We start from the raw sequence: 19,249 nt of genomic DNA on the forward strand, positions 1-19,249 counted from the left end.
AAAATTACAATCTATTCACAGTAATTTGCACAGTAAATGCAAACAAAATACATTTGGGCCTTGGCCCTCTGAACCTATGATAGACTTTGATTTTCAATAGGCAGTAGGTAATTTTAAGGAGCTTGATTACTTGCCCAGATAGACCAGTATCACAAAAGGAAAAAGGATTCAAGCCAACAAACTGTTCCTTTATATCCCACTAAGTATCAGCATTGACTGTGTCTGTGTTCTTTCAGATAAACTTTTAAGGCAATGACAGATGCATATTTCTGTTCTGAGTATATGCATTCTAGCTCAGTGTGTGTCAATTTAAATGAATTGCTTGTAAATAATCTGAAGACTTCTGTAAAGGGCTTTATTCAAAGTGAATGTGTTTCCATTTTGACAGTCTAAATTAAAATATTCATGTTACCACTAATAATTTAGTAAACATATATGGTCATGTCTATATATGGACACAGGAAAACTGAGGCAAATCAACTAAAGATATTAGGTGTGTTTAAGTTAAGAATATTAAACCTCTTGGGGATGCTGTCTTTCAGTTTAAAATGGCCTTTGCTGCACCTTGTTTTTTTTCCAAGAACATGCCTTTTTGGAACAGTCAGACTCTTGTGATTAAGTTCAGTTTACAAAGCTGTTGCATCTGTCAGCTGAGATGTGGTAACTGATGCTTCTTGTGCATTTTCCTTTTGAAGTAGAAAGACTGTCTTAAATTGCTCTCAGTAGCTTAATTTAAGCTTCTTTCTGTTTCACTTTGCACTGAAATGGACAGACACAAATCACCACAGCTGAGATGTGTACAGTAACTTCTGAAACTTTTTGATATCCATTGCAAGAACACATCTGACTGTGCCCTTGATTAATTTCATTTTCATATGTAATTATGTTTACACCAATTTCAAGGATGACTGTATCCAAATCAGCCTACATGGCTGACATTTACAATATTTGGCTATTTTTTTGGCTGCGTGTTTATCAGCGTCTGTTTCAGCTCAACAGGCTTTCTCCCCCGTCTTTTGTAATTGTATGTATGAGCAACTTTCCCAGAAGTTCCTTGTGCTGGATTTGATCCATCAAAGTGTTAAAGTATGTGTGTATTGGTAAGTGTAAAAGTAGACTGAAATTTTAAGTGTTTTGCTGGTTTGGAGTCTTCTGAGTTATATATATATCCCTTCTGCAGAATTAACAGGCTCAGGGTTTTCTGCAATTTTGTGTACATTCCAGCTCACCACAAAGCTAAAGCCTTTGGACTGGCCAAGATTTCTGGAAAAGCCACTGACAAAAATTAAATAATACTATATTTAGTAATAAGGAACTCTTTGAATATATGCCTGTAATAAATTTTTACTAGATAATCTTGAAAAGGTTTAACTCTTTCATAGAGTCTTTATGGTTTAAATAAGTATCTTATTTAGCTTGCCTACTAAGGATTTGTGATTTTGTATCAGTAGATACAGAAGCTTATTGCCATCAGCAAGTACTAAATAGCTAAGTTACGCGATTCTTAAAAAAGAAATTGCTAGACAGCACCAAATTTCTGTATATATTTATAAACTCTTTTCATACTTAATGGAAATATAAATCTGTAGAATAAGTCATATTGAGGTAGTTTTGAGTACATTATCTGCATTCTATCTATTATTTGTCTTGACTAAAACTCTTCTGGTTTCCCAGACCTCAGAGGAGCTTCAAATAATTACAATAAAGAAAGAAAATTAACATAATATGAAAATACTTCCTTCTTCCTGCTGTAAGATGCCAAACCTACAATTAGTTTCATGTAATTGGACCTTGTACTTGCAAGTCAAATTCAGTAGGAGTCATTTTAAGATTGTTCTGTGAATGTATACTTTTTGTTCTCCATTCGTTATAAAAATGCAGAGGTGTCATAGACGTAATAGGATGTATTCAACACTGTTCCATTCATAGATTTAAAGATCCTTAGTGCTACAAGGGGAGTTTTATACTGTTGTAAACAGGAGATTCCAGATTTACATTGATCCGTGCAACATTTCTGGGCTGGAAAAAACTGTCCTCATGACATTTTATGTCCACAAGAATAGTTTTAGAAGCCTTTAAAGTATACTGAAAACATGCTGTTCTTAGTCTCCTCTGCAGCTAGATAGTAAGAATTAAATGGTGAATCTCTTGCACATATGGAAGAAAAGCCCTGTGCTTTGCCTTATTTTCCTGTGGGATCAGGTACTAGTGGTCTAGATTTTTGCCCCATTACACCAATGAGATTACTCATGAGAATATTCAGAGATAGGAATGAGAAGTTTATAAACCTTCCCCTAAAGGCACTTGGCTATGAACCGTTAGTTCTGTTAAAATGTTTTAGAATCATTTCTAAAAAAGGTATTATGTTACATATGATATCATGTAGTCAGTTCACTAACAAAAAAGAAAACTTGATTAATAAAAACTTAAAATTTTTTGAAACAAGTGGATGTTTAAGTTCTGCTGTCTTGGAGTTGCTGGAAGATGAGTAGCAAAAAGTAAGGGCTATTAACTTTTCCTGCAGATGCCCTAGGATTTCTGGGGTGAAAAGAAATCTAGAATTCTTGGGCTTTATGTATCAAAAAATGCAGATAAATATGTCCCATGCAAGTGTGTGATTCTTCTGTTGTATACTGTGTCAGCATTGCCAGTTAACTACGGTACATAGTGGTAAAGTGTGTGCAGACTGCTGCCAAATGAGGGTCAATAGCCTCAGTAATGTCACACTGTGCAAGGCATGCTGTGTTTGTGAAATATTTTCTCCTCCGAGACAAACTTTCTGCATTCATTGGTTTCCCTTGCAAAGCAGTTGGGCAAGGCTAGACTCACATTTTTCGCTCATATTGTATTTGATTTACATCAGTTAAAGGAAATGGTAATCTGCAACAGTGATGGAGGAATTTAAACAGAAATCCACAAGGGATCTCCATACTGCAGGCCAACTTCCAAATATGGGAGAAGAGAAGCAGCCCTAATAGCCTGGGAAGCCATCCTCAGTCTCAGTTGGACTACATGAGCTTATTGGAACTTGCTCAGAAAGGTGACTGCTGTAATGCTTTAGTCAGAATAAGAGAATGAAATACAAATAGTGTGGTAGCAGAAAGAAGCGTCATTGAACTTTAACTGCAAGGAGTCTGAACAACAGAAGTGCAGTTCTTTTCCATTCCAGTTTTCAGTATGCAATAGTGCACTTATCCCCAAATCAATATATTTATCCATGCTCTGCCAATCCCCAATCCACTGGGTTTGCAAACTCATCAGGAGGGCTCATAAGGGGAATGCTTGTGAGAAGATTAGTGGGACTTATTACCAGGTCTGGGTTGAAATTCTGCCAGAACAGACTCTCAAGCTAAATCCACCAAAATTTAGGCTCCACATTCTGCAAATCCTTATTCAAAGGCTTACCAAGAGTCATAATATACATTTAATGTAGGGAGGACCTCTCAAAAAAAGTCTCCAGGAAAGTAGAGGTTCAACAGATTGTAGCTAGTAGCTGGTAGATTCCCTTGTGTTTGACTGTCGCAGGTATCCTCGGCTTCCGACTTCCGTAAGTAGTGGTAGCTGTGTGTCAGCCAGGCATATAGAGAAGTGGCAGCTTACAGGCCAAAGGGGTACAGAGCCAAACCAGCAAGGGCAAGTCTGACAGAGTAAAGGGCTGCGGAGTGGTTTGCATGTCTACTGAGTCACTGTTTACAGAATACTTTGTAAGTGGTACCCTTATTGACTGCATCATAGACAAGGTTTAAGCCCTTTTGATAGGATGAGGAGTAAACCCAGCTTTTAGAACAGTCAAGGAAAATGAAGCCAATGTCTTATAAATTGAAATGCCATTAAAAAAAGCCCACTTATGGAGGCTTCTTATGGAGGAAAATAAACTGTAGGCCATTTTCTCTTATTCATTGGGAAAAAGCTATGAATTTTCTAAAAAATAGCTCAGGTAAGGGAAGAGATGTAGTGCTTATTCTTGTGGGAGATTGTATTAAGACAAAGGTGGAAGTAAAAGATTTTATTTTTCTTTTCACTGCCTTAAGAAGTATCCAGCGTTCCCTTAGCACAAGAAATTTGATTTCACAGTATTTGCAACTTCTGAAACTGTCTTTGCAGTCTGAACATTAATTGAATTTGCATTTCTTTTGGCCGTAACTGGGAAACGGGCATATATTATTTATATGCCATTAGGCAAAAGCATCAACATATCTCTCTGCAAATCCTAAACAGTTTTTTATGTGCCTCCACACCTTCCCTCTACCATGATCACCAGAATAAAGATACCATGTGCAAGGGAAGGGCTCTTAAATTTCGAGTCATAACTTTCTCAGATTGTGGTTATAATGTTAAAGTTAAGTCATAGTGATCAGCTAACATTCTGTCAGTGAAAGATTTAGTAGGAGTAGTACTAGATTATACCATTAGCTTTCAGAGGTGTCCGAAATGGGAAATGTTGCAACCTTGATAAAGTTGTTCCTGTCTAACTGCAGAAATTTTGTACTTTATTCTGTAAGAAAACTTTGCTTTGGCTGCTGTTTGGAAGATACATTTTTTCCTACCAAAGGCCTAATTCCCAGTTTGGTTCTGCTTTTCACTTTCCATCTCTGTACATGATCACAGAGTCTGAAACACATTTTGCAAAGACAGAAAAGACTCTCCCTTGCAATACATGCTTTGACTGGTCAGTCTTTATTGAAGATTAAAAAATGAATATATGCTGTCTGCAGCTGTAAATGACATTAAGGGTTTCAGTGTCAATAATTATTCTGTAATAACTACTTTTGAACTCAGAATGAATTGATTTCAATCAGCAGCAAAAAACTGTAAGTTTCAGTGTTAATCTTATTTTGTGTTGTAGATTGGAAGAGGAAGGCAGACCTTTTCATTCACATCTGGTTTCCCAGTTCTGACCAAACTAATTGCTCAACTGAACTAAAAAAAGTAAATGAAAACAAAGAAAATAGAATTCATACTGCAGCAGAAGAGAGCCCAGCTGTCACTGACTGTTTCCGGGTGTTTAGCCACTTTCTTCCACCAGGTCAGTAGTTTGACTTTAAAGTTTTAGCAGCAAACGCAAAGACATTTCAATATAGTATTGTTTCTTTAACTTACGTGACTTTAATACAGTAATTGTAATGAAATAATTTGAGTTTAAATTTTGGGTTTAGATAAGTTTATTTTTCAAAGAAAAATATTCCATTTAATAGATATGAATTCTGCTCTTGTTTTTAAATAAGAATGTTGATCAGGCTCTGGCTATACAAAGTAGAAAAGTTCATTTGGCTCTCAGCTATGTGAAATGAATTCATGAGCTATATCTAGATTGTAGTTTCAGCATACCTCGTGCACACTAATTGAGTAAGTGAGAAACTGGTGGACAAGGAAGTGGGTTCACAGAGTAGTACAACATATTCAGCACTACCAGTGACAGGAGTGATGACACAGGACTTAATACCTTTTAATAAAACACTATCATACTTTTTCTGAATTTAAGCTGGCTTGCTGCCTCTTGCTTGTAGAAATACCTTGCCTGCTTACATTTCCTATCGCAGCATTAGCGTGAATGATGCCACTCTGTTATTTGCATCCTCCAGTGAGGATGTGTGGTTGAGTATCATTTGTCCCAGAATATTTGGTGCAGGCTAGCAGGAATACAGGATTAGGGAAAACAGTTTCTCCAGGATATCAGGCAGTTGAAACCTGGCACTGGTTTATGTAACACATGACCTGGTAAAGGGGTTATTTGAGAACAAGACAGAACTGAAGAAATTACAAGTAGTGTTTGGATATTTATTGCTTTCCTGGCTATAAAAGCACATTATTCATCTAAAAAAGATCTCTTCTTTCTTACAATCTGCCAAGAGTAAATTAGTTTGTCTATAATTGCTTATTCATGTCAGAAAATTATTATAGTTATAGTACTTTATTAATGCTATCTCATTCTGAAGCAGTTACATGCGGTTAGGCTTGTGTTTTGTGATGGGCACTATTTTAGCAGGATGGCCTTTCATGTCTGCAGTCTGATAGGTGTCATTTTAGGACTCAGTGTTTGTTTTGGAATGAAGTTAATTTTGTGCTGCCAGAAAGCTGAGTTTCTCTTTCTTGTTTAGAGAAATTCGTATGTGTTTCTAGAGCTCTTTGCTGAACTAACATCTAGTTAAAGGGACTGAGGAAAACTCCCACATCAACTTGAGAGACATCATCAAAAAGACCCCTCAAACCTGAAATTGAAATAACAAGAGCAGCATAAGTTTAAGATTGCTCTGGAAGAACTTTTTAATATTTGTCATGTATCCCTCCATAGGATGTCTCCACGATTTGTTTATGCAGATACACTAGTCATGCTTTCACTTTATGTCTCCTTACTGTTTTAGACAGTGGACTTTTGCTTAGATGATCTCTCATACTCCTGTTAGGAATGCAATATAGTAAAAATAATAGACACATGCTAAACCGAGAGGGAAGGGCAGTTCATTTTGCTGTGGAAGTTCACGGTAGAGGCAATCTCCATACAAAATTTGGTTTTGTATAATGTCCACATTTAGAATGTAAGCTTTAGCTAGTGTGATTTAACTGGTGAGAGGTATAATGAACTGCTGTGTTATGATCAGCATAATTTTGCTAGCCAAACCCCCTCATACAAACTATTTTACCAGAACTACTTTCACTGTAGTAGCTGACCTTTTTTGAAGGTAGGGATTTGGAATAATTTATGGCAGCACAACTAGAAAGTATCCATAATAGATGTCTAAGCAGACATCTGGCCAGAGTCTGTGTATGTGTTGTACTTCACAATTTTCTCCATTTCATTCAGTCATCTGAGAAGTAAAGCTTATTTGCCTGATGATTTTTACAACTTCTAGGAGCTAAAGCTCAAACTTCAGTTAACTTATTTCCTCCCATATGTGTTGTCTTCCCAGATGTCATTTGTCACCATGCTAATCTCTGATAGATAAATATATATTTAAAATTGCATTTGGACAGACCCAAAGAGAATATCCGTCTGGTCAACAGGCAAACTTACTCATATAATGGAAATGCTGGCCATTCCTAACAAATTGGTTGGTGCTATTTAATCATTTCTGAGTTGTTACAGAAGCTTTTGGAGGGCCAGGTAATTTTGGTGTTATCAGGTTGTGAGGCCATACAACAAATCTAATTTGCAAGGCAGTATTTCATGCTCAGCAAATGTATTTTGAGATCATCTCTTGCAAAGACTCTGGAACAGACTGCAGTAGTTCCTCATTGTTTGTGGAGGGTAATAGGAAAGGCTGGAAGGACTAGGGGACTTCAGACGTACAATTGCAAGGCTTCCTGAGCTTTAGTGGCTGGCAGCTGTGGCCCACTGAGCACATAGATGCTTGCCTCCAGGCTTAGCTACAAAAGACAATCTAAATTTTACAGTTTCAAATGATTATTTGGTTTTTGCAAGGCCAGCCACAATTAAAATCTTCCTTTTCAGGGCTGTATTTCGTAAATGCACTTCAGTATTATCTTGCAAAACTCTTGATGAATTTTAGAGATAGTAAGAAATGTAGCTTATTATTAACACTTGATTAAAAAAAAAAAAGCAGAAAAACTAACAAGGTGAAATTGGGAATGGTTGTTTGTTTGGATAAGACAGTACCCTGATCTCACATTGCAAGATTTGGAGGATCATGCTGTTTTGAGTAGATTGTGATCAGTTCCTGTCTCCTAAAGTTCTTTTCAAACGTAAATACGAGTTACATATGAAGCTTAACAGTGCCTCTCAGTTAGTGATTTCCTCTTTGCCCTGTAAGTCACTGGGAGAAATTTAATAGATACTGCCCTTGTTTCATCTGACCTAGATTTAAAGCTGCTGGCAAAAGTAATTCAACTTGCTAGAAATTGCATCTTTAACATGAATATACAGAATATGATATTTTTAAATCAGCTTAAGTATTTTACTCCAGGTCTTCGAAACACATGGCAAGCCTTCTTGCCTGTCCCTCCAGAATGGAAAGCCCTGCACGTGTTGGTAGACAATCAATGCAGAACATGAAGCATTTTATGCTGAGTATATTCATGCAGGTTACAGCTTTTAAATGCCATTCTGCAGCTGTTTGTGCTGTACTTCCTTCTTAAATCTACTTGTAAAATCCACAAATTGATTTCTATGTTGGCTGAAAATAACAAGGCCCTACATGCACAAGTGTTGCTTTAATCAAAATGCATATGGAGTTTCTAACACTGGTTAACAGTTGCATCATTCCTCCAGGTCTCCTAGAGGTGCTGAGTCTGGCACTGGAAAGCTGTGAGATTAAATACTTCTCTTTCAATTCATATCTAGTTTTATTTTGCAGAGCAACAGCTGGCTGAGGGATTAAGTACCTTATAAGTACTTGAAATAATGTAACCTATAGCAACCTTTCACTTCTGAATCCTGAAATGCTTTAGAGAGGTAGTTAAAGCACTTCTTGTAGCTGGGAAAATTGAGTCAGAAGAAACGCAGTTTACCGAAATAGCCAGTGGAGAATTTGGTCTTTTGATGCCAGTCTGTTTTTTTATTCTTGTGTCTACCCTAAGGATCCTTCATGGAAAGAGACTTGCATTGATTCTTTGTTCCAGCTGGCTGTCCAGCACAGAATGACTTAGGTGTATGTTGTAATATGAGGAAGGAGAGGTATGCCCTGTGTATCACATCACATAATAGGAAAATGCTCTCTTTATTAGCTTGTGTTTCAGGGGGTAGGATCTTCTGTACCCACTTACAAGCCTGGCTGAAGCCAGGTGCTCTTGTCTCTTTGTTCCTGGTATCTTTCTGTACTACTGGGAATGCACAGGTTCTCAGGCCTGAGATTTGAGAAGGGAAGCAAGGGAAAATCATTTGTCTCAAGTCAATGTCTGAAACAAAATATAGTTGGGTGAAATTTCCTCAGGATAATGAGGTTATCCAGATAAACTGGAAGAGCTGGTAAATTTACTTGACTACAAGAAAGTGCCAGCATGCAATGTACAGCATTACCCTTTCTCAAATCCTGTCCCTTTGTTCTGCTATCTGAAGTATTTATGGCATGCTCTGGCTTTACTATCAGTAACAGAGTAAGGCATTCTGAATGTTAAGGACTTATAATTTCAATAGAGATATATTTTCGCTATATCTTCACCCAAAGATGTTATTGATTCCAAAAGTTTATATGGAACAAAGTTCAAAAGTCTCAAATGTTCAAAAAGTGTTTGGACAAATTCACAGTAGAAAATCTCATCAAGGTCTTCTAAATGCAGAGGCGTTATTTCTGGCTCAGGAAGATCCTGAGCCATAGATGGCTCAGAGCTGGGCAACTGTATTTGGGGAATTGTTATTTCATTCTTGCCCTGCTTTTGTATTCTTTCTTGGACATCTGCTGTTGGTCACTGTGAGAGCTGGGTTGATGTGTTAGATGACACACATGATCTGGCTCTGGGTGTCTTCATGCTGTTCCTGTAAAACGATTCTGCTCTAACACCTCAAATCAAGAAAGAAGCACCAAAATTGGTGGCAGCGTAACAAGAAGCCTCAGGGTGATGATGTGTGATATGAAAATAACTTATCTGCTGTTGCTGCTATTTCCTCTTTTCTGTGTGAGCGAGCTTCTCTTCTGCTCGTTCTTTAAAGAGAGGCTAGAATTCATTTGTCTCTGTTACAACAAAGCTACATTTTCTATAAACACAGCAGTGTTTCTATTTAAAAATTAGTGATAACATGATGGAAAAAAAAGGACACTTGATGCGTCATCGTGTTCTGACCCTATGGACAACCATGGACACAATGACCCGAGAGGCACAGCTGTGGGTCTGGTCATGTGGTGGGCTTGCTTCTGGTCACATGGCAGACTGCCTGCTGAGCAAAGCTCTAGCTGCCATGTGTGCTTTTAGCACTCAAAACATGAGCCATAAAAGATCCACATCCCCTAGTGACTGACTGACTTTTATTATACTGCCTGTATACTAAAGATACCTATTTGTGTACTCCCATGCACCCTATTTATGCGCTGACAATACTCTCTGTGAGATATAATCTCATGCATCTTTCTCCATGAAAACTGAGAGTAATCTTGTGGCATCTCTCTTCTGGAAAGACAGTTGGAAACAACCTCCCATGGCTTCTTGCAAGCCTATTTTCTTTCTAAGTTCTAAGTATCTCTAACTAACATAGCCTAAAAATTCCATGTGTGTTTAATTAGGTTTGCATTTCTCTTGGAGCCTGGGAGAGAGGGCAGAGAAAAATAGTACAGTAGAAACCAGAGAAGATTAGATCTGGTAATGAGGTAAAGGAAACACACTCTGAATGAAGGACTGAGACAGGGTGGAAAATTCTATTGGTAAAAGCATATAAGCGGTCTACAGATTGGGCTGCTTTGAATATCTGAGAGCTTTCATGAGGGGAGGAGAGGGTTTTATTCTGCCCATGAAATGACAGTGAGCATAGGCTTTATTTTAGCAAGGGAAACACGGCATCCATATTTTAGTTTCAAAGTGCATAGTAGTGGACAGGAAAAACATGAGTTTAAACTTCAGCAAAACTTCTTAAGAAACCACACCACATCTGATTTGATACAGTTCAGGCATCCACAGCACAAAACCCATGGGAGGTCAGCTTCCTTTACCTCCCCTAGGAAACCAGTACTTCTGTTGCTTTCAGGAAGAGTTAAAAATAATATCACTAAGTGTATTTCCAGATGTGATTATCAGCAGTGAGGGCTCTGTGCTATGCTTGCTGATGTTGGTAAAGCTCTGTGGAGGCAATGTGTTTTGGAGAGCTGTTGTAGTACCTGATGGCTACAAAGTTTATCACCTCAGCACAGTAGCTTTTTAAGTGTGGCAGCTGAGAGGATGCTGGGGGTAACATAGTAACCTCCACTATTGAGAACTTGAACCATGTTCTTCTCTTAGTTGTCTAGTTGCAAAATACGGTACTAATATCAGTTTAAGACTTGAAGAACAAACAGAATTGTGGTTCATAGATTTGTGTGGCTCAAACCCCAAAAGCAAATAGCTTTCAAGTGGTTATGAAATGTCCTTGGAGCCAGGGCCTCCAAATCTCCACACTGGCTAGCCTGTAAAATACCAGCTGCAACAGTCCGGGAATGCCTTTCATTGCATGTCAAATGTCTCAAAGCCCATGTGAGATATAAATGTTAATTGTCACGTGCTGTGGTAGGAGGTAAACCTGTCAGTGCAAGAGCAGATGGTATTACATGTGGGCTTTCTTACACAGAATGCAAAAAAGATATTATTTTGTCCAGGACACTGATCAGCTGGGTAACACAGCAGATAACACATTCTGTGGATTTTGTGGCTAGGCTTTACTTAAGAGAATTTGTGTTCCATTCAACACCAGCAAACAAGTGTTATTATTTTTCTCAAAAAGAAAAAGAAGTCAATGCAAAAGGAGCACGAGTATATTTTTTGAGAAAAGATATCACAGTTGAGTTATGACACAGTTTGGATCAGCTCTCTACATGCAAAAGCCAAAGCAATTATGTTGATTACAGTAGTGAGTGGCCTGTGTTTACCTTTTTTCACACAGCCTTCAATAGTGGGTGCAAGTAGATAAACTCAGAGATGCTGTATGATTTGGAGGCTGTGGCCTTTGTACTGAAATCATGCAAATCATACTGAATCATGCAATAGCCAACACTACTGTAGAAGGAAGGAGGAAGTGTAAGCAGTCCAGCCCGGCTGCTGCCGTCCTTTCTTCTCCAGTGCCAACAAAGGGAGAGGGAGCAGAGTTGCAATCCAGGCCAGATGTTGGCTTGTGTCTCCTGAAGTGCCTTGCCTCAGCAGCGCAGAGCCTGTGTTGCAGGATTTGCTTGAGCAGTTTCTGTGAGCAGTATGATAGGAGAGCATTAGGAAAAGAGCAAATAAAACCAACAAGACAAGACAACTAGTACAATATGCTGAATTTGCATAACCTCGGTTATGCCTGCTCAGGGTCCCTCAAGTCCAGGGCTGGAACAGCAGGAGCTGCTTAAAGGCTCCAGCAAGGCCCAGAAATGTGAACACAGGGAGTGCAGAAATGCAGCGAGCAGAGGTAGAACTCCCTGGTGAATCCAGGACAGAAGAATGATGGGTGCTGGAGGCCAAGGGTTGAGGTGCCTTGTCACAGAGGAGCTGTGTAAAGAATCCTGCCTAGCACCTGTGCATGGTATCCCAGGCTTCATTCTTCCATGGTAACATCTAAATTTGCATGCATATATATATATGTATATGCATATGCATTAATTTGGAAAAAATAATTTAGGAAGAATTCAAGTCTAGAATTAGCTGGAACAAGGGAAAAAAAGTAGCCATAAGAAAGAAGTAGCCATTATGATAAAATAATTGCTTTTTTATTGAGTACAAAATAACTTAAAAGTACATCCAAATATAAATTGAATTGCATTTAAAATGATGATAATGGGTTACAATCAGCTTTGAACCAGCATAAAATATTTTAAATGCTCTTAAAGTACTGCTCCGTCTTACTAACAGTACATTTGAATGTATGGACACCGCAGGAGTACTCCAGGGAATTGGACATATGTCTGATAGTACTGCAGACAGGGGAACTGTGTTCCTTCCCTCCAGATTCAGTATATGGATCTCCCACCCTTCCCAGAATCAAAGGAGGTTTGTCTCTGTCTACTGCACTGTTTCCTCTTCTGCTCTGTAGGCTCAATTTCAAGTAGTACAATGCATTGGAGCAAAGCTAGCACTGCCCCCCTAGCCTGCAAAATGAAAGAGAAGACAGTTGGCATCTTTTCTTGCAGTTGCCAAGGTCGAAGGATGGCCTTTACAGTGGGAAGCAGTGATTTGGCACTACTGCTAATGCCACTGTATATATTTCTATGTGCATAAAATGACCCAAAGCTTCATGAAAATCTCCAGGCTGTTTCTCTTTTCTTTCTTTTTTTATTCCCAGCTAGAACTCCACAGCCACACTGAGTTCAGGCTCTGGAAGTAGACAAAGATACTTTTGTTTTGATATATGAAATAGCAAATATTTTCTATTTACATTTTCATAGGAGCACAAATATTTACACAGACTTGTTATAGGAAGGTAGCAGTTGTCATACAGGTTGAACCACTGGTCTGTCAAGTCTGATCAGATTGTGGCCAGTCCAGACACCTTCAGAGGAAGGTGCAAGAAGCCCTACTTAGAAATTCCTGCCCAAGGGTGGTAGAAAACCAGAAGAAATATTTTTTTCCACCCCTATCATATGGCAGTGAATTTCTCCTTTTACTTGTCCTGTAACCTGAATGGCTGGGCAAGCTCCTTTCTGTCATGAAATAGTATGTACTGAGTGGGAATTTAGATGCATACATTGCACCGCTTATGAAAATCCTGCTAGTGTAGTCCTCTCAGGCAGCATGATTCACTTACTGGCAAAATAACTGTCATCTGGTAGTAGCTGGATTTACAAAACTGCTGAGCTCTCAAAACTCCCACTGTATTCTATAAGAAATGCAGGTACTAAAACACAGGTTACAAACACATCATGATTTATCAGCGGTGAAGACTTCTTTCCTTTTTTTTCTACCAAAGGCTACTATTTTTAAGTAACTGAAAGTATTGTAGAGCAGTAATAATAACATCAATCTATCTGATGGTAGATTAACCTCCCTATTTATGGATGTTCTGTTTCCCCTGTAAGTTAAGTAATACCTGTTATGGTATTACTTATATCTAACTGTGCTCTTTGCAAGTTCATCTAGCACTGCATATTTTTCAGAGTAGGGTTAGATATCTAATGTCTGGCATTCTCTTCTGAGGTTGGCATGGAATAAGTCCTTATCTTGCAAAAAGAGAAACTGAGACTATTAAAAAAATGAACATTTTTTTCATTCTTTATTAGTGCCTGGAAATTGCTAAGTCACTTTTTAGCCTTATGCTGTAGACAGATCTTCCTGAACCATTTGAGAGCACTATTTCTGTTTGCTTTTATTTTACGTGATTTGTCATGAGCACAGTAATTATACAATTGGATGTTGATTGTCTTACTGTTCATGCCGTCAGATATGTTACGTGGTGATCACAGAGTTAGTTTCCCAGTTTAAAGCTATCATGGTGTTTTATATTAAAACTGTGGTAGCTGGGCAACAGTCAGTAGTGGTCTTGGATACAGCACTGAATTAGAATGTGAGAACACGGTTGGTTCTCTTTTACTGCTTCTGGATGACTTAAGGTAACTCTTTTAACTTCTCTAACTCCAGTAACATACATCAACTGAGATCCATTCTCTTGAATTCTTAGCTTTAGATGTTAGCTTCTAGATGTTAGCTTTTAGATAGAGATGATGTGATATTACCTATATCTTCACAGTCTCTTTTCCTCCACAATGCCACTCTAGGGATACAGACATAACTTACACTGGAATGACTTATTTACTCTCCATGAATTATACCATCGTAAGACATCTGCATGTATCTCAAAGGCTTATAGGAATGTGTGAACGTCTGGGAGAATCCTTAATGTTAGCCATTTGTTCTATATTGTCCAAAGAAAAAAAAAGAAGCGGAGCTTATACCTCAGTCTTCCATTGTTTCTCCCTAAGTTATGATTTGGCCCAGATTTCTTACGAATTTAGACCAAGTTTTCAAAATCTTATTCAAGTCCTGAGCATGCCACAAAATATCTTTGCTGGTCTCACTGAATTAAGTAGTAAAACTCTCACAAATTTTAATAGAGCAAGGAGTTTACCTCTGAACTTTGAAGTACGTAGGTGACCTGGAAAAAATTCTCAAAGTTTTCACCTACTTGAGCATCAACACTCTCTCATTTTGAACAAAACTCACAGCATTAATGCAAAAGAATTGCACACGTTCATGTTCCTACATGTTATTCCCAAACACTTTCAGTCTAGACTTAAACTCTTGACAGTCCAGAGGTGTTCCCAGATACTGCAAAGGAAGCTCTGAAGCAGAGCAGGAGTTGGCCTCAGACTGTGTGCATAAACACACTCTGAACATTACTTAATCTGTTTAAATACAACTCCTTACAGTGAATAAATTGCCCACATTAATTAGTGATACCATAAAACATAGTGCATAGTCTCTGCTGGCTTACCCTTTTTGCAGTGATGTGATTAGCAAACTGCAGAGGTAGAATGCATAAGATACGTTTGCAAAGAGCCACAAAGGGATAAGTAGCCTATGGGACACTTTATAACTATTACAGAAGTTGGAGAATATCCATTCAGGCATGAGTCTCTATATGGTTAATGAGTTCTAACAGCTCACAGAACATCTTCCTGAGTATCCAGAGCTTTTCAGCCACACTTGAGAGATGAGGAGGAATTCATATGGGCTTCCAAGACAAAATTAATATAGTCTGTCACATTCCAGCATGCATTTGGGTAACAATAGTCTGAAGTGCTATTAACATTCTCCTGAGAGGTGAACATATCTCCCTGATCATTCTTAAACCACTGATAGGAAGTACCTCAGCTGCTAATGGCTGGCAATGCAGCCCATCTGCTAACAATTTACAGAGTTGTCACAATGTACAAAGTAGAGCTGTAAACTTTTCTGTAGCAGATCATCTATCCTTCTCTCCCCTAGTAATTCTAGGAATAGTCTGCTCACTTCATGTTTGGAGAGGAACTGTCATACACTACATTTCAATTAACGCTCTGCTTGCAAAGTGCTGCTGAAGTTTGAAAACAACAAGGGCCAACATTCCTTTCTCATGGAAGGGCTTAGTAGGTGGGACAGTATTATTTTTTCCTTTGCTGAAGACCAGGCATACTAAGCACTCAGAAGGCTAGCAGAAAGGCAAGTATTCCTGCTTTCTGTGGAGGTTGTACCTAGTTACCAAAGAAAAGTCAGTAAGCAGTGTATATTGTATTATTTACATGTCATCTGCTGAGACACAAAGGCCTTGTCTTTATTTGGACAAGTCTTGCAGACAGTGATGTAGAGGAAATAATGCAACCCCCTTTCTTGATAAAAGAGACAGCAAATTTGTGCTTTTTCTCAGTTCAGGGATAATCTCTGCTCGTAGTTTTCTTTATTGTTTTTTCTTGTGGGTTTGCCTTGTGCAGGAATACCAGAAGCTGCAACTGCAGTTAATTCCTTCCATATAACCAGAACAGACCAGATAATGTTATTCATTTCAAATGAACTGCAGTGTTGCAACACAGCGGATTATTACTTAAAGTGAAGTGTTTGAAGAGCAAGACCCCGAAGTGTGTTATTTGGTGTGAATGAGACAAGAGTTCTGAGTTCTGTGTAACAAATAGGAACTAAAGACTTTAAAAAGAAGTAGAAATTAATCACGTGCATGAAAGCTATTATAAAATCTCCTTTCAAAACAAGTCACTTGTAACCTGTTCAAAAATACTAAAACATAGCTATCACTGCAAATTCAGTGACAGGTCGTGAGATAGGCTCCCTTCATACCATGTGTATCATCTATCCAATTAAATCCATCAGCTAATCTAGTTGTCATTAGCTCACAGTCTGAAACATAGATTCTTCACCCGCATCTGTAATCCTCTAACCTTCTTAGGCTATAGCCTTCTTGTCAACCTGACACAGTGGAGCGGAAGACATTTTAAGACAAAATACAACTGCGGACTACCTGTCTCACCATGCCCACAAGCCCAAGTGTCAGCCAGCTAAGCCTTAAAAGAGTTCCCCTGTGACAATAGTGTTCTCATCATAGCTTCTTGTTTCTAGGTTGGAGTGTTGTTATTAGTCTTTTCTTTTAAGAAGTATAATTTTGTCTGTTATCAGATGAAAAAGACTGCTTTTGTTACTTAAGTTTAGGTAATTTTCTGATCTCCACTAGCTCAGCATTCAAAGTTGTTTACTCTAAAACCATAAAGATTCTTAAATCAAAATGTCTAACTCCTATATCTGGCCTGAGGAGAAAAGCTCAGAAATGGAATCTCTAATTCTGAAAGCCCAGAAAGTAGACTGAGTCACAACACTTAATTCTGTAATTATGTGATTTTCCAGGGTCTGAATTATTTTCTGTTCTCCCCATTAAATGCCCCAATGTACTAATGGATTTTGTTTTCATTCAACTGATCTTTATTTGTGGCCAATGTACAGGGCTAAGAGGAAATAGAATTTTCCTCTGTTTAATATCATATACCACTGCCCTGTGGATAATGCCTATAAATTTGTTGCAAAGGAAGCCATGGATACTCTGATTGCTTCCAAGACTTAATATTCCCAGAGATAGTGGCTCTTAGAGATTGCCCTGTATAACTTGGGAAATGAGCTTTTCAAAACAGGATACAATAGTTCATATGTATGAAGTATACTGCGAGAGTTCTTGATTTTGGTTGGGGCCTAGAAGGTCCTGAAGTACTAGTGTTACTGAGAACTACCAGAGGAGATGTCTTTTTTATATCTTTAATGTAAAGCTGTGTGATGGTGGAAAGCCAATGGCCAAACTTCTATAGAAACAATCAAACAATTTTGTGATGGTTCAGGGAAATATTGCTTCAAACTGTCAGACTATTCGTGCAATTAAGATAACTCATACTTTTTAAAGTAGTGTTTTAAAGTGCAGTTTGACTCTTGGAATGGATTGTGAAGTGGCTTTGGAATGCTCTGTGTTTGCCTTTTGGTAGCTATCTCAAATCTTATCTGGTTTTAGGTAAAAAGCTATTTTTGACTGCTACTGCTGCAAGATGTAATTAGAAAATGAAACCAAAGGAGAGTGTTCTTCCTGTTCATTAATTAAAATAAAGAGCTCACGTACATTAGGAAAGATACAACATGAGAATCTTTGTTAAAAGTGTCTATTTGAAGCCAAAATGAAGCCTAGCTTCCTCTCCCAGAATGGCATATTATGCACAGGCATGATAGGAATAAAAAGCAGAAGATGCCAGCTTTTCTCAACAATGTTAATAAATACGGTTTGGAATATGCGTAAAAGGCAAAAAAAACAAACAAAAAAAAAGGTGGGCTTGAGTTTTAAGTGGCGCTTTCAGAGGTAATGAAACTGCTAGTATAGAAAGAACCAGCTGTCTTTTGCTTGGGAAATTGGCTGTAGTGTATTGAAACAGGAACTAAGACCAGTACAGTTTTCACTTGAAGCCGTTGAAAACAGAGCATCAGCAATGAAGAGGCTGTTGTAACTTAAATTTCATAGGACAACTGGCAACCAGTTCTAATGAGAGCACTGATTCTAGCCGTATGTGTACATACAACTCACCAAATGATTTGTTCCAGATTTCTTGCAAAATGTAGTGGATGCTAAAATGTTGTTGCAAGTTTTCTCCTCTTCAAGACTACCAAATGTTGTAACAACCTGATGTGCTCTAGCTGCTAATGCTGTTCTGTATTGCTGAACTCTGCACGTCTACACTTACCAGCAACCATGAAATAGGAGAAGGACTCAGAGTTAGTAAGGCTATTGCTAGAAAACAAAATCTAAACCAGTTTAATAACAATAAAAGTATGAGATTTTGACCATCAAAGTGTGTTTGGCTTTAATGGAACAAGAGATTCAGGTTCTTGCAGGGCCAAGTCCTAAATTCTCACCCCACAAAGTGATCTGTGAAAGCATTTTCCTTAATCTAAAATAAGACATGCAAACCAGAAGTATAAGGCTGCTGTTTTTCTGTGGGAAACTAAAACTAGATTTAGAGTTCCCCTGAGTCAGGCTGTTCGCAGCGTTTGTTTGGAAAGACCTCGATGTCTGTTGTTTTGTCTATGTAGGCCACACAAGAAGAAAATTCATCAAAGTCTGATAGCTACATGGAGAAGAATCCTTTCCCCTGCTCCTTTTTACTTGGCCATCACTGGCTGTATAATTGGCACATACACAGGTGAACTCTCCTGTCCCTGAGAAAAGCCTTGGGGAAATGCTAGAGGTACTGCAATTTCATTTTGTTCCTGTCTTCCTTTATCTGTTGACACAAATATGATGCTTGCATCTGTCTCAGGCTAATCTATTAAAGAAGCTTCCCCAGGGTTTGTTGTTATGCTGACATGCTCTGCCACAGCATTTTTCTGTGAAAGAGTATATATTCATACTGAATTATTTCTGAAGTGTTACTTGCTAATTTTTTTTTCCTACCATGTTCAAGACCACTTGAGGGTCAGGAATGATCATCAAATAGCAGACAAAATAGCCTACAGTCCCTTTTGGAGAGCTATGTTGTCTTAATACTAGTGTCTTCTGCCAGAATGTTATAGGCTAGAGCTGTAACGTCTCTTGTACGGAAAAGTGAGTTGTTCATCTGTGATAGCTGCTGTGTGTCATAATGGTTGCAGGTTATTTCTTTGTATTTGGGGGGAAGAAATGGGAGGTGGGGAA

The sequence above is a fragment of the Dromaius novaehollandiae genome, chromosome 6 (assembly GCF_036370855.1).
Source record: "Dromaius novaehollandiae isolate bDroNov1 chromosome 6, bDroNov1.hap1, whole genome shotgun sequence".
NCBI classification, from domain to species: domain Eukaryota; kingdom Metazoa; phylum Chordata; class Aves; order Casuariiformes; family Dromaiidae; genus Dromaius; species Dromaius novaehollandiae.